Source organism: Nicotiana tabacum, chromosome 20, assembly GCF_000715075.1.
Source record: "Nicotiana tabacum cultivar K326 chromosome 20, ASM71507v2, whole genome shotgun sequence".
NCBI lineage: Eukaryota > Viridiplantae > Streptophyta > Magnoliopsida > Solanales > Solanaceae > Nicotiana > Nicotiana tabacum.
In genome coordinates this window covers 117,246,646-117,262,834 of record NC_134099.1, presented here as the reverse complement: position 1 = coordinate 117,262,834, position 16,189 = coordinate 117,246,646, and the positions used below count along the sequence as shown (strand labels likewise).

At 37.3% G+C, this 16,189-nt stretch overlaps 1 long non-coding RNA gene across 1 annotated transcript in view; it reads right to left on the bottom strand.

The window, feature by feature from the left end:
- Positions 1–16,189, bottom strand: part of LOC107770630 (uncharacterized) — a 63,855-nt gene that overhangs the window by 5,296 nt on the left and 42,370 nt on the right. The window contains exon 2 of the long non-coding RNA XR_012703599.1: positions 1,861–16,189. This exon is cut by the window's right edge and continues 18,343 nt beyond it. This is a non-coding gene — a long non-coding RNA (uncharacterized LOC107770630). The remainder of the gene's footprint in view (positions 1–1,860) is intronic.

The following is a 16,189-nucleotide window of genomic DNA, read 5'->3' as shown; positions in this document are numbered from 1 at the left end:
ACAAACCACAAGAGCAAATAGCACATAGCAGCAACAAGTGACAAATAAGTTTCAGCCCCATCATCCCTTTTACACAATTACAGATTATTTGTAGCGGCCAACATTACAATACAAGCTAAACTAATGAGCTTTAGGCGCAAAGTAAATTCCAACACAATAATTCTTAAACCTTCCCCTTCCCAGGCGACTCCAAACACTCGCTCAATGCTCGAATTACGTCATCCTGTAAGGTCATAGCCCAACCAGGACACATGCAGCGCACATGGAGATCGAATTATCGCGAAAATAGATTTAACTCGTTACTTCCAAGTAATATAACTTCAAGTATTTTATTCAAACTATTTGCAATTTAGTCCTGTAAAGATAAAGAACATGCTGAGAAATACAACTCGCTAGCCTTTAACACCAACGAAGTTGTTGACTTCTCTTACTATTAGTTCCTAAATAGAGCACCTCTAGTGTTCAAATCAAATAAATAATTACTCAAACAAAATAAAGTACAAGCATTATGGGATAGCAAGTTATCTGGATGCATTATAGCCAACAAAGCAAAAAATACTCTTAGCTTCTGACATACTATCCACAACTGGACATGCAGTATATTAGGCCAGTTAATCCTAAACATGATGTCTAAGTGACAAAATAAGACCGGCAAACATTCTTAAGGTTTAAGGGATGAAGTTTTAACAATCCAATACCGCCTTTTATTAACTTAGAAATACTCGCTGAAATGATACCAATGCAACATGAATTCAGCTATACAAAGAATGAAGATCATGGAACTTACAAATATCATTCGAAATCTTTTAGGCAGAATTCCTAAACTAAATCGTTGAACATAGCAAATAAGTTGGTGCTACTCTTATTTATGCAATCTTTAGTCCTAAATAAAGGAAATGATTTCCTAATTACTAGGGTGCCAGAACAAATCCTAAAGACATTTATGGTCAGGTCGTTTCATATTTAAAAACTCACACGTAAAATCAAAAGATTAAAAACACAAATGAATTTAAGAGACGTACCGTGTTATTATATTGGCATAATTTCAATAGAGTGTTGCATGGCACTCGATATCTCAGCATGGACAAGAGTGTACATAATACAAAACTAAAGAGAAGGACTAGTCTATTCTAACAACAACCAACATGTAAAGGAATCGTAATGCATCATTCAGGAAACTAACCAGTTTGTGGAGTACCAAATTCATAAGAAAACCAGAAATCCAAATAATGATTCACGGACAGATCTTCAACAACAGTAAATATGCCAAACAAACTCCAGAAATACGCAGTGATTGCAATAAGAAAACTCGAATGATAGTGACAAGAAAGCAATACTCAAATTTCGACGCTCCGAGATCACTAAAACTTCTACGAATTTTGAGCAACACTCGTGTCGAGTGAAATAAAAGAAAACAAATTTTGCTTTGGCTTGCAATAAGCAAAGAAGTAGCCGAAGAGCAGTGAATGAAGAGTATATAACAGTAAAAGAAAAGTTATGGAAGTGATGAAGAGCAATGATCAAAAGTCCTTCTCCCCTCCTTTTTTTGCCTTAATAGTAGTAGTAGTAGTATTTATAGCTAAAAATTATTAATGCTCTAAGTAAAAAGGACATAAATTAAGGCTAACAATTAGTACTTGACAGAATCAATTAGCAAAAATCGGAGCCCACAACTTTGAGAAAAAAATGATTATTTCTATATATAAAAAGTATATGAATATTTATCAAATTCAACTACAATATAATTAGAGCAATAAGAAATCATGTCAAGAAGGAAAAAAACTTACGGGATTGAGTTTTTCTGAAAATTATTATATCAAATCAAAGAAAGCAGAACCCACAATAAATAAAAAAATTTACCTTTTTGGGGACTCCTATGAACTTGGACAAATTCTTCAATTAAATTCGTACCCAAATCTTCCACCAAAATTCTTTCTTTATAGGAAGAGCTATAATTTTTGATTTTGAGTGATTTGTGAAGAAACTATGCTATGACATTTGGTAATAAAGTAGTAAAATAATTAAGGAAATAACTAAATAAAAAAAGGAAGGAAAGCAAGAGAATAAATATGATAATGGGCTAAAGAAGGGAAAAATGGATGTTTGTTGCTGGCGAGGAAGGTATAAGATCGGAGAATTGGTTTGGGGTTAGTCTCGTTGAGATTTGGTTTAAAGTGGTTGGGCTTAGGATATTGCTGGGTGAAGTGGGCTCCATTTGGACAGAGAGCACATGTTGGGCTAGATAAATAGGGGAGTATTTGGGCTACTATTTTAACTAAAAAACATAATAATTATAGTAATCAATAATAATAATAATAATAACAACAATAATATTAATAATAAATGATAGCAATATAAACATTGTATTTTGATAAAATAAGTAAAAAATTAGAATCTTTAACATTTACAAAAAATAGAAGCTCAAAGGAATAAATTCAATAGGAGGAGGGACAAAATTGGGTTTCAACAGTTGCCCCTCTTTGCCCGAGAACGATGAAAGAATTTTTTGGGCAAAGAAATTGAGGTAGTAGCCAATTTTGTCCGACTGGTGATATAGTTGTGTAAGAATAAATGGGAATAAGAGTCCTGAAAAATATTGTGGCCGAACACCAGTTTTTGAGTTGCCTACATATCCTGGGCTTTACGAGAATCAGGTCGTGTGTAGTTCTAGATTAGGGAAGGACATGAATACCCTAAAAAAATTTACCAGTATTGAATTATGATCATATTGGATATTGTGATCGAAAAAAATAGAAGGGTGTATGAGGAAAAATAGGATTGGGAAGTAATGTGATTCTGAGTAAGGTAGAGATTGTTGCGAAAATTGAGGAAAGAAAAGTAGGTAGTGAAAACTAATATTATAAAGAGAATAAAGCCGCACTTACTACTTCAAGGAGATGTTAATTCTAGAAATTATTCCGGTCTCAAGTGGCGATGACGTTGGAATTGAGTAGAAATCAAAAATAGAGAGATATTGGATGCGAAAATTGCCCCAGTTTGATAATAAGAACTTGTTGTGATATTTTGCATCTTGTACTTGCAAACTTGACTAGTCAAACATAGTTATTTGCAAATAGGTACCATAACGCACCTTACAATCGTTAGGTGGCGACTCTTCTCTTTTTATACCATTTTAAAAGAGTTGTCACATGTCTAAACCCGTCTTCATGAGAAAAATGGGGTGCGACAGCATGGCAACTCTGCTGGGGATATTTAGGTTCTTACCATAGCAGATTCAGCTTATGTGGGATTTCTAATTCATTAAGTTGCTTTACATGACCGTTTCTAGGTACCTCCCTTTCCCGTTCCGTTATTTGCTCAAAGTTTCTATATCATGAACCTCCCTTCCCTGTCTCCTTTATTCGCTTCATTTAATTATGTTTTGAATTTTTTGTGAACAATGCTAACCTATTTCCTTTGTATTTTTTCCCCTTTCTCTTTTGCTTATTTTATCGTATTATTTAATACTGCCTTTATATGCTTTCACCATGTGAATTACTTGACTATATGTTATCACTTTCACATAAGCATGTTTTCAACTCATGTTCCACTTGTGCCAAATATCAATATAGCGGCACTTGATGAGTGTCCGCGCTCTTCCCAAAATCACCCTTTGAATTTGGAAAGGCTTATTTGCAGTAAAACTAGTCGATCAGCGGTGCATTCGATGGTTCCGTGCCTTTCTCTCCCAAGTTGTCCGCTTGAGGGTACCAGTCTAGACTCTTCTAGAAACCTCATTCTAAAATCGACAGTGCATGCATTATGTCTAAATCTAGTATGACTTAGAACGCTGCCCATGCAATAACTCGCTAAGACAAGCCTTGTCCAAAGTCCGTCGGAATTTCCATAATCCCAATGGACACAATCACCTTATGTGCATTACTTGGAGAAAGATGTGGTAATATGTTGACTGTTGTCTTAAATTTTTAAATTTAGGAGTGGTAGGGCTAAATCAACCTTATCTCTTTTGCCATCCCCATAAAGGCTTATTTGCACATTATTATGTGTATCTATATTCCCTCTTGCATGTCTCTATTTATGTTTTTGCTATTTATTTCAAAGTACTCATGACATATTCTTTCAAAATCACTCCATGCCTAAAACAATCAATTTTTGGGCATTTCTTAGACTTCTATCCTTAGACTCAAATCATTTGAATCTTGGGTCTGAACAAACTATCTTTCCGTCCCAGGGGCATAATCTCTGATTTTGCCTAACGGAAGTATTTCATCCATTGATTACATAACATGACTGACCATCATTATCATCAGTTGTACTTAATGACGCAATTTCATTTTCAAATGATGTTGCATCTCAATTTTGCTCATATGGGTATAACTTTTTCAAAATGAGATGTTTTACCCTTCAATTGCTGCTATCCTCTATTCAATTCAGTCCAGATCATACTTAGGGCTATTGTCCGAGTAATATTATTTTTGGGTTTTTATTTTGTATCCCAACTTATGCAATACTAGAGTCTTCTAGTAACTTTCGCCAAACTGGCATAATATTCTATTTATAAAAGATAGGACATTTTCCACGTTAGTACAATCAATCTTTCCTCTATCTGATTAGTTCCATTCTATCTTAGCGGCCCAATGTGACCTAATCTTGTTCCGACATTATGGTCTTGTATCTTGCTCATCTTGCACCTTTTACATCCAAGCCATAAGACTTGAAATCCAAGTATGTTAGAACCTTATGTTTGCTTCTGGTACTTTATTTGCTCAATTCTAAAATACTCTCACAAGTGTTGGTAATAATCTCCACGTACATGTTGAATCATAAAGACCTTCTCAAGAACTGCAGTCTCAATGGTCAATACGACCGAAGCGATACGTGTTACTCTACCAATCTCCACCCACCCACCCGTGATACTCTTCTAAAAATATTTATTTCTCGATCTTCCAGTCACACTTTATTCTTTTGAGCATCCACCTGAACTTTCAACAGGGGGCTACTCGATTACATAAATCTTGCATCTCTAGCGATTCTATAAGCTTCAAATACGATCTATATTTTTATCTGATTTCTGTTTAAAAGAGATACGTATGTAACCCATTATTTGGTTTAGTCTTATTATTATAAAAATTCTATTTCCCTCCAAAAATGAAACTGGGGCAAAATTTTGAGATTGTATCATCAAAGTCTTCGAAAAGGGATGATAGGTACAACATTGTCAACAATATTCTCACCAGGCATACGCTGCAAAGCACAAAGACCACCACCTGCATAGAGATATACACAACAAAGCACAAAGTATTCATATTCATAAGGCTAAGAATTGCTTTCTCTCATTTACGTAACTATCTTCCTCTACCTGTATAACGCTAAACAATGCATTTACCCTTGCATAAGGTTAAGCTCTACCTCCATATTTGCATGAGGCTAATCCCTGCCTCCATATCTGTATGAGGCTAATACTTGCCTCCATATCTACATGAGACTAATCCCTGCATCCATATTTGCATGAGGCTAATCCCTGCCTCCATATCTGCAGGAGGCTAATCCCTCCCTCCCTACTTGCACGAGGCTAATCCCTGCCTCCATATTTGCCTCCATATTTGTATGAGGCTAATCCCTGCCTCCATATCTAAAAGAGGCTAATCCTTGCCTCCATAACTACATGAGGCTAATCCCTACCTTCCTATTTGCATGAGACTAATCATTGCCTCCCTGTTTGCATGAGGCTAATCCCTGCCTCCTATCTTCATGAGGCTAATCTCTGCCTCCCTATTTGCACGAGGCTAATCCCTGCCTCCATATTTGCATGAGGCTAATCCGTGCCTCCGTACGTGCATGAGGCTAATCCATGCATCCATACTCGCATGAGGCTAATACTTGCCTCTATATCTGCATGAAGCTAATCTCTGCCTCCATATTCGCATGTGACTAAGTATTGTTCCTCCTTGCACATATATTACTCTATTCCGGTACTATCTATTTGATTTTCGATTGGGATAAGCTCTGCCCTTCATTTCACAAGACTAAGCCTTGTCTTGTTAACATCATATTATTGCATCTCATGGGCTAAAACATCGCCAACTTGTCCAAAGGCGTTATTGTCTAAAGACATCATCCTCAAAGCCAAAAGACACCATGCCATGGCCTGAGGATCTCTCGAAACTGCACATCATTATTCAAAGGCATCATAGTCTAGAGGCACCATCCTCATGGCCCGAGGACATCATTTCATGGCATGCGAATACATTATCATACGCTTCATGGCCCAGGACGTCATCACTAAAGATCGAGTAATGGCTCAAATTACCTCAAAGTGAAGGTGTTAGGCACTCTTCGAAGTCCACAACTGTGGGTCCTAGTTGAAATTTATGCTATGTGGGATTATTGGATTACTAATCTAAAGTTAGACTAGTTTGTTATTACTAGGCGATGAAATATGCAAACAATAAGAGATGTAAAAAAATAATTACTTAAACAGACAAGTGCATAAGGAAAGAATTGATAGCCTAAAAGAACTAATTATGTAAAGGGGGACCTAAATTTTTATGCCTAATGGATCAACTCCCGTGCAAAGCCTGCTAAGACTTTTATAGCCAAAAGTGCAACAACTATTCGGGCAATTTGTGTATCATGTCCAACTACCCTCATTACTATCTTCGAGTTATTAACCTAAGAACGTACTAGTTAATTCTAAAGCGCATCTTAATTTAAAACTACCCGTCCCTTCTTATAGTCCATAAGACTTTGGACACTATTCTAAAAGGATGGTTCTAGACATAAAGAAAATCTCAAGTTTCTATTTACATTCTTATTAGCGTCATATGCAGCGCACATGGAGATCGAATTATCGCAAAAATAGATTTAACTCGTTACTTCCAAATAATATAACTTCAAGTATTTGGTTCAAACTATTTGCAATTTAGTCATGTAAAGATAAAGAACATGCTGAGAAATACAACTCGCTAGCCTTTAACACCAATGAAGTTGTTGACTTCTCTTACTATTAGTTCCTAAATAGAGCACCTAGTGTTCTAATCAAATAAATAATTACTCAAACAAAATAAAGTACAAGCATTATGTGATAGAAAGTTATCTAGATGCTTTATCCATAGACTGAATATCTAGATGAATTAAAATTCTATGGACATGGTATCCGTATTTGAGAACATCATGGCAGTAATGTTATAGCCAACAAAGCAAACAATTATAACTCTTAGCTTCCGACATACTATCCACAACTGGACAAGCAGTATATTAGGCCAGTTAATCCTAAACATGGTGTCTAAGTGACAAAACAAGTGCATTGATTTAGGCAAGGTAGTTTTAACCACATAAGACCGCCAAACAACCTTAAGGTTTAAGGAATGAAGTTTGAGCAATCCACTGCCGCTTTTTTATTAACTAAGAAATACTCGCTGAAATTATACCAATGCAACATGAATTCATCTATATTCAAAGAATGAAGATCATGGAACTTACAAATATCATTCGAAATCTTTTAGGTAGTATTTCCAAACTAAATCATTGAACATAGCAAATAAGTTGGTGCTACTCTTGTTTATGCAATCTTTAGTACTAAATAAAAGAAATGATTGCGTAGTTACTAGGGTGCCAAAACAAATCCTAAAGACATTTATGGCCAGGTCGTCTCATATTCAAAAACTCACACATAAAATCAAAAGATCGAAAACACACCTGAATTTAAGAGATGTACCTGGTTATTATATTGGCATAATTTTAATAGAGTGCTTCATGGCACTCGATATCTCAGCATGGCCAAGAGTATACCGAATACAAAACTAAAGAGAAGGACTACTCTATTCTAACAACAACTAACATGTAAAGGAATCATAATGCGCCGTTCAGGAAACTAACTGGTTTATGGTGTATCAAATTCATAAGAAAACTAGAAATCCAAATAATGATTCACGGACAGAGCTTCAACAGCAGTAAATATGCCAAACAAACTCCAGAAATACGTAGTGATTGCAATGAGAAAACTCGAATAATAGCGACTCGAAACCAATACTCAAATCTCGACGCTCCGAGATCACAAAAACATCTAAGAATTTCGAGCAACACTCGTATCGAGTGAAATAAAATAAAACAAATTTTGCTTTTGCTTGCAATAAGCAAAGAAGTAGCCGAAGAGCAGTGAATGAAGAGTATATCATGGTAAAAAAAAGTTATGGAAGTGATGAGGAGCAATGATCAAAAGTCCTCCTCCCCTCCTTTTTTTGCCTTAACAGTAGTAGTATTTATAGCTAAAAATTACTAATGCTCTAAGCAAAAAGGACATAAATTAAGGCTAACAATTAGTATTTGACAGAATCAATTAGCAGAAATCGGATGCCACAACTTTGGAAAAAAAATTGATTCTTTCTATATATAAAAAGTATATGAATATTTATGAAATTCAACTACAATATAATTAGAGCAATAATAAATTATGTCAAGAAGGAAAGAAGCTTACGGGATTGAGTTTCTCTAAAAATTATTATATCAAATCAGAGAAAGCGGAACCCGCGATAAATTCAAAATCTTTACCTATTTTGGGACCCCTATGAACTTGGACAGATTATTCAATGAAATTCGTACCCAAATCTTCCACCAAAATTTTTTCTTTACAAGAAGAGATATGATTTCTGATTTTGCGTGATTTGTGAAGAAACTATGCTATGGCATTTGGTAATAAAGTAGTAAAATAATTAAGGAATAACTAAATAGAAAAAGGAAGGAAAGTAAGAGAATAAATATGATAATGGACTAAAGAAGGGAAAAATGGATGTTTATTGCTGGCGAGGAAGGTATAAGATCGGAGAATTGGTTTGGGGTTAGTCTCGTTGAGATTTGGTTTAAAGTGGTTGAGCTTAGGATATTGCTGGGTGAAGTGGGCTCCATTTGGACAGAGAGCACATGTTGGGCTAGATAAATAGGGGAGTATTTGAGCTACTATTTTAACTAAAAAACATAATAATTATAGTAATCAATAATCAATAATAATAAATGATAGCAATATAAACTTTGTATTGTGATAAAATATGTAAAAAAAAATAGAATCAAAGGAATAAATTCAATAGGAGGAGGGACAAAATTGGGTGTCAACAGGAACCGTATCATATGGCACTGGCGTAGTTAAAAGGATTGAAGGAGAAGCTTCAGGAACTCCTTGATAAGGGGTTCATTGGTAGGCCAATATGGATGTGGTTCTGCATCGAGTCGGCTTGGTTGACTCCGAGTTGTATTGTTGAGGGATCTGTTGATTCAATTGTTTTTGAGCTTATTAGTGATCTGGGGAGATCTATGAGTTACCTTTCCATGTTGCGAGGCATTGGGATTTGTTGGTTATAGGCACATGTGGTGCGGTTTTATTGGGGTCTTTCAGTGGAATTCGAGTGGGAGGAGTATTGAGTATTGCTCGGCGATTGGCGTATCCATTGTGTCCTTTCAGGTTTGTGTAATGTTATGTCAATTGTTTCACAATGGTTATGATGATTGCTTTGGTTCTAGACATATAATTGCACGTGGTTGTCGATTTGAGCATAGTGACTTGAGGTGTTTCATGTTGGACCAGTGTTTGGATGAGGTCGCGCGTTGGAGCGAAGCTGTGTGGAGGTATGATCCTTCGGGTTAGATTCGTGTGTTCTAGTTCCACGATGTGTGACGGGTTCTCATTATTGTGTGTGGTGGTACTGGTGAGCTTGCGGGAAAGCTCTTTTATTTGAGTCATTTTCATGATTCGAGTATGTTCGGATTGTTTCTTATTGGTGCGCGGATTGCACGAGTTGTGGCTTTAGTTTGTATTGATGTGTCATGTCACCAAAGTAGTTGTGTTGGATTAGATGAGACCGTTGGGATCTATAATGAATACAAATGGATTTGATTTCAGCATGTGGGAAGGATAATATCGAGGTTCGGCTCAGAAATTTGCTATGGTCCTTGCCAAGGGAGAAGTGACTTCATGAATAGTTGATCTGAGGAATGGTTATGACTTACTGCGTGTTTCATTTATCATTGACAGTATACGGAAGTGTTGGAATGAGGCTTTATTTGATAAGAGGTATTATCGGTATTTGGCTATTTTGGGCAACTGCTGTGACTAGAAGCTATCGCTATGAGTGTTGGAGTTATGTGGTATATCATGTAATGGCATTTGAGTCTACGGGTATGGTTTGTTACAGCTTGTTCAGGCTTATTCAGAGTATAGATGTGAGATTCTGATCTTGTGGATGAATTCAGAAGTGGAACTATGGTTCTAAGGTTTATGGGTTAGGTTGAGTTGTGAAATTTCAGTTGCATTGTGTTATCGGACCTATATGAGATAGGGTGATGTGATATCACCCCCAGGTATGAGCATGGTATGATTACACAGCTATTGATGGTTTTCGGAACAACTCTAGGCACGTTCAAGGACGAACGTATGTTTAAGTAGGGGAGGATGTAACGACCCGACCGATCATTTTGAGCTTTTGCACTTCGCTCGCCAGCTCTCGGTCAAGACTAGCCCCGTGTGATGTGTTATGACTTATGTATATCACCGGTTTTGGTTTTTCGGGTAATCGGAATGAATTTGGAAGAACAGTTCTCAGTTTGAAGCTTAAAATTTGAAAGGGTTGACCAAGTTTTGACTTATTAGTATATGATCTCGGATTGGAATTTTTTTATTTGGTTAGCTCTGTTAGGTAATTTGGGACTTAGGAGCATAATCGGAATGTATTTTGGAGGTCCGTGGAAGGTTTAGACTTAAAATTGGTGAAATTGGGATTTTGGCGTTTTCCGGTTGATAGGTGAGATTTTGATATAGGGGTCGGAATGGAATCCCAGAAGTTGGAGTAGGTCCTTTGTGTTATTTGTGACGTGTGTGCAAAATTTCAGGTCATTCGGATGAGGTTTGATAGACTTTTTGATCGAATTTGGAATTCGGAAGTTTTGGAATTCTTAGGCTTGAATCCGAGGGTGGTTTGATGTTTTGATGTTGTTTTGAGCATTCTGAAGGTTAGAACAAGTTTGAATGATGTCATGGGATGTGTTGACATGTTTGGTTGAGGTTCCGAGGGCCTCGGGTGAGTTTTGGGGTGGTTTCGGGTCATTTCTAGGCCCTTTTTAGTTGCTGGTTTTTGGCTATATGGGTATACAGTGCGTTAGCATAGATCTAACCGCATTAGCGTAGAGAAAATTTGGAAAAATAGAGTTGTGCTATGCGATCGCGTAAGTCATCCCACGATCGCATAGAGTAAAATCTCTATTGCACTAGCCCGACTTTGGAAGCTTATATCTCAAAATCTATAAGTAATTTGAAGATGATTCAAAAACAAAAGTTGTAGCCCTTAATGTCTAGTTTTCAGAATCAATTGTAATTTGGAGTTTTTTAAAAAAAGTTATAACCATTATACTAGAGGCTATCCGAAAGAGTTGGAGAAAGCTGTTGAAAAAATTTGTTCTACGCGATCGCAGGGGAATGGCCGCGATCGCATAGGGTATAATAAGGGCTGGAAAATTTTGTACTTCGCTATCGCATTAGTTTGTCTGCGATAGCATAGGGTAAATGCCTGGGCAGATTATAAAGTACTCTATTTTGAGGATTTCAGCCATTTTTGCATTTTTGGAGCTATGGAGCTCAAATTTAGGCTATTTTTGAAGGGATGTTTAGTGGATTGATTGGGGTAAGTGTTCTTCTGTCAAATTTGGTTAAATCTCATGATTGTCTTGATTCTTATCATTTAATTTGGGAATTTAGGGTGAAAATGGGAAAAATGGAGGAAGCTTTGGAGAGTTAATTTTAGGGATTTGGATGGCCATTCGATGTCGAATTTTGGTGAATTTGATATGGGTATATTTATGAGCGAATAGGTTTTCCAGTTTTATGATTTTTATCGGATTTCGAGACGTGGGCCCTAGGCCGATTTGAGCCAATTTCGGGATTTTTGAGTTAATTTGATTATTTTCGCTTGGGCATTGTTCCTTTAGCGTATATTGATGATAATATACTGATTTTGGTTAGATTTAGAGCATTTGGAGGCCGATTTGAGAGACAACGGCATCACGGGATAGAGTTTAGACCGATTTGAGGTAAGTAATGATTGTAAATATTTGTCCTTAGTGTATGAAACTTCAGATTTCACATCGTTGTGCTATTTTGAGGTGACGCACACGCTAGATGATGAGCGTGGGGTCATGCACCATTGGGGATTATGACTTAGTCCGTCCCGTATGACTGTTAAACCACATATTTGATTGAAAATTGTTTGCTATCATTATGTTTTGGAAAGTGTTATCATGTTTTGGGTTGAATGCCACATTTGGGTCTCATGCCAACTATTTATGACCTTTAGGGGATTTTTACTACTATTCTTCAATGCTTCATATTTGTACTCAGTCATACTGTTTTCTACAATTTTCATAATTCAGTCATATTTATTCCATTTTTGATATTTTAAGCGATATTTTTGGGCTGAGCATCATGTTACTGCTGCCCGAGTGGCATGAAAGATTTCTGACTGAGTGAGGCCGAGGGCCTGTGTTGTGAGCATATTATGGGATCGCGCTGCGCGTGTAACGACCCAATCGGTCGTTTTGAGCTCCGGCGCGTGATTCAGCAGTTTTAGGCCATGAGCAGCTTCATCTCAGGTATATTGACTTGTGTGTATGGTCAGAATTAAAATTCAAAAAGTTTGGAGTCAAATCTAAATGGAAATTCTCATTTTGAAAGATTAAAATTGAAGAAATGAACTAGGATTGGAATTTTGAGTAAAAGACCTCGGAATTGGGATCCGAAGGTTCCAGCATGTTCGTATGATGATTTCGTACTTGGGCGTATGCCCGGATCTGGTTTTGGATAACCCGGGAGCGTTTTGGCTCCTATTGTGGAAGATAGCATTTTAGAAGAAATTGCATCAGTTTGGCTTAAAATGCAGTTCAGTGTTACTGATGTCCGTTTGGAATTCCGAGACTGGGAGTAGCTCCGTATGGTGATTCTGGATTTGGGAGCGCGATCGGAAGTGAATTCGGAGGTCCGTAGGTCATTTTGGAGTCGTTTGGCTATATATAGAAATTTGAAGGTTTTTGAGAAAATTCGACCGGAAGTGGAAATTTTGATATCAGGGTTGGAATGCGATTCCGAAAGTTGGGGCAAGTCCGTAATGTCGAATGTGACTTGTGTGCAAAATTTGAAGTCATTCCTGAATGATTTTGGTAAGGTTTGAGACACTTAGTCTCTTTTAAGGAAGCTTAAGTTGGAAAAGTCAACCGGATATTGACTTATGTGTTAGAGCGCTCGAAATGTAAATTTTATGGTTCGGATAGCTTTGTTAGGTGATTTGGGACTTAGGAGTGTGTCCGGAATATTTTTGTGATGACCGGTGTAGAATTAAGCTTGAATCGGCAAAGTTAGTATTTTGGCGAATTCCGGTTGATAGGTAAGATTTTAATTCGAGGCTCGGAATGGAATTCCGAGAGCTGCTGTAGCTTCGTTATGTCATTTTGGACTTGTCTGCAAAATTTGAGATCATTCGGACTAGTTTTGACGTGTTTCGACATCGGATGTGAAAATTTGAAGTTTCAAAGTTCATAGGCTTGAATCCGTGGTGAATTTAGTATTTTTGCGTTGTTTTTGGTGATTCGAAGGATCAACTAAGTTTGTGTCATATTATGGGACTTGTTAGTATACTTTGTTAGGATCCCATGAGGCTCGGACAAATTTTGGAAGAGTTTTTGGAAGATTTTTGTCGTTTTGAGCATAAATGTAATGATCTAAAGATTCATTTTTAGTTCTAGAGATCCAAATTTGATTCCGAGACTTCCGGAATTTTGATAATGAATTATAGGACTGATCTGGAAATTTTGGTCTAATTTCATCAAGTCGCGATTAGGGTTTTGACGCGAAACATGAGTAATTGTTTAACGAGCGAAATGGATATCGCACTGGGCAAATGAGCTCCGAATTGAGTTTCGATTAAAGAGTTGTGTTCGTATTATTATTTGTGACTCATAGGAACAAGAATCGTCTAATTCCAAGTTCGTATGATGAAGTTAGAGCCATTTTAGTGAAAAATGGCTGTGCTGCAATTTAAATTGGCTGCTGGTGCATTTTTTAGCAGCAGTGAACAGTAACCCGCGCGTGAACAGTGCCGCGCGGGTGAACAGTAATTGCGAAAAATTTGGGCAGTGAGTTTATATTCGATTTTGGGTCATTTTTTCACCATTTTCAGTCATTTTGAGAGCTTTTGGACGGGGATTGAAGGGAGTTTCAACTGAGATCGATTGGAGGTAAGTTTTATGAGTTAAATACATGATTTTATTGAAGAATCGTCCTTGAAATCTATGAAAACATAGCCAAATTATAAGAAATTAGGGCTTGAGATTGAAATTCTAAAATGAAGATTTGAGGGGTCATTTGAACTCCGATTTTGGTAAATTTTATATGTACGGACTCGTGGCGAGACGAGGAATCCGGTGATGTAACATTCATAATTTTTCGAGAAGTGGGCACGAGGCTTGGGTTTTGCAAATTTCGTGATTTTCGATATTTTTCGAGTCTTTTCGATTGAGTTATATTCCCTTAGCCTATTGTAATATATTCCTTGTGGTTTTGGCAAGATTCGACGCGCGAGGAGGTCGATTCGAAAGGAAAGGGCATCGCGGAGTAGACTTTTGGCCGTCTTGAGGTGAGTAATAGATGTAAATGTTATTCTGAGGGTTTGAAACCCCGGACTTTCACATCGTAACGCTATATTGAGGCGTGACACACACTCCATGGCGAGTGCGGGGTCGGATACTATTGGGGATTGTGACTTGGTCCATCTCGTGTAATGTTTATACTATACTGGTGATTGATACACATACTTCATTCATATTATGGGGCTTGATGCCATGTTTGGGGCCTTGTGCCGATTTGTAAAATCCTTCGAGGATTGATATTACTGCTTAGCATGATTTGCATATCATTTAATTTCAGTCCAAGGTTTTAAATGATGTTTTGCAAACTCAGCCATAATTCTAGGTGTTGAAAACTTAAATTATAATTTTAAATGTATTCCGGGCTGGGAACTTCTGTTTTGTAAATGCCCAAGGGGCTTATTATATTATTTTCTGGACTGATTATAAAGTGACTTGAAATAGTGGTAACAATGACACTGTGTGATATACTTGAAACAGTGGTAACAATGACACTGTGTGATATACTTGAAACAGTGGTAACAATGACACTGTGTGATATACTTGAAATAGTGGTAACAATGACACTGGATGATATACTTGAACAATGGTAACAATGACACTGTATGATATAAATTGGTCAGGTAACAATGGCTGACCGGTCAAGTAACAATGACTGACCAAGATATTGCGCTTGGGCTGTAGGAGCCTCTCCGGAGTCAGTACACACCCCTAGTGAGCGCCATCGACGATAAATAAATATGGATGGCTCGGACTACACGCCGCAGTGGGTACTGGAATGTACCATCATATGCATTGCATTGCATTCATGTATTTCTATTTATACTGTTGTTTAGCTGCTCAGTTCCATATGTTGCTGTATATTTGGATTTTACCTTACTTTGTGTATTTACTGGATTTTCTTATCTTCGGACCGTAGTTACTTTTATTACTCACTGGGTCGGAGTACTCACTTTACTCCCTGCACCTTGTGTGCAGATCCAGGGCAGTCTCAGGCTCAGTAGATCCAGTTGATCAGCAGATCCAGCTTCTAGGAGTATCGAGGTAGCTGCACGGCGTTCGCAGCCATTGATCTTCTCCCTCCTATCCTATCTCTTTATTTCCGCATTATCAAACTTTGGATATACCATGTATTAGGATGATATTCTGTATTCTAGAGGCTCAGATTCGTGACACCGGGTCCTAGTGAGATTATATTGTGTATTTTGTTAAATTCTCCAGTACTTTAATCTTGTTTAATTGATATTTCTTTCCGCTATTTTTGATAAATTGGGTTAAGTGTTGAATAATGGTCGGGCTTGCCTAGTAATGTGCTGGGCGCCAACACGACCGGGATTTGGGTCGTGACAAGTTGGTATCAGAGCCTAGGTTACTTGGTCTCGCGAGTCATGAGCCGGTTTAGTAGAGTCTCGCGGATCGGTACGGAGACGTCTGTACTTATCCTCGAGAGGTTGCCGAACCTTTAGGAAAACTTCACATTCTTGAATTCTTATCGTGCGTCCTTGATTCAGCTTGAAAAGAAACTTTTGAAATTCCTTCCGCGTGATCGTAT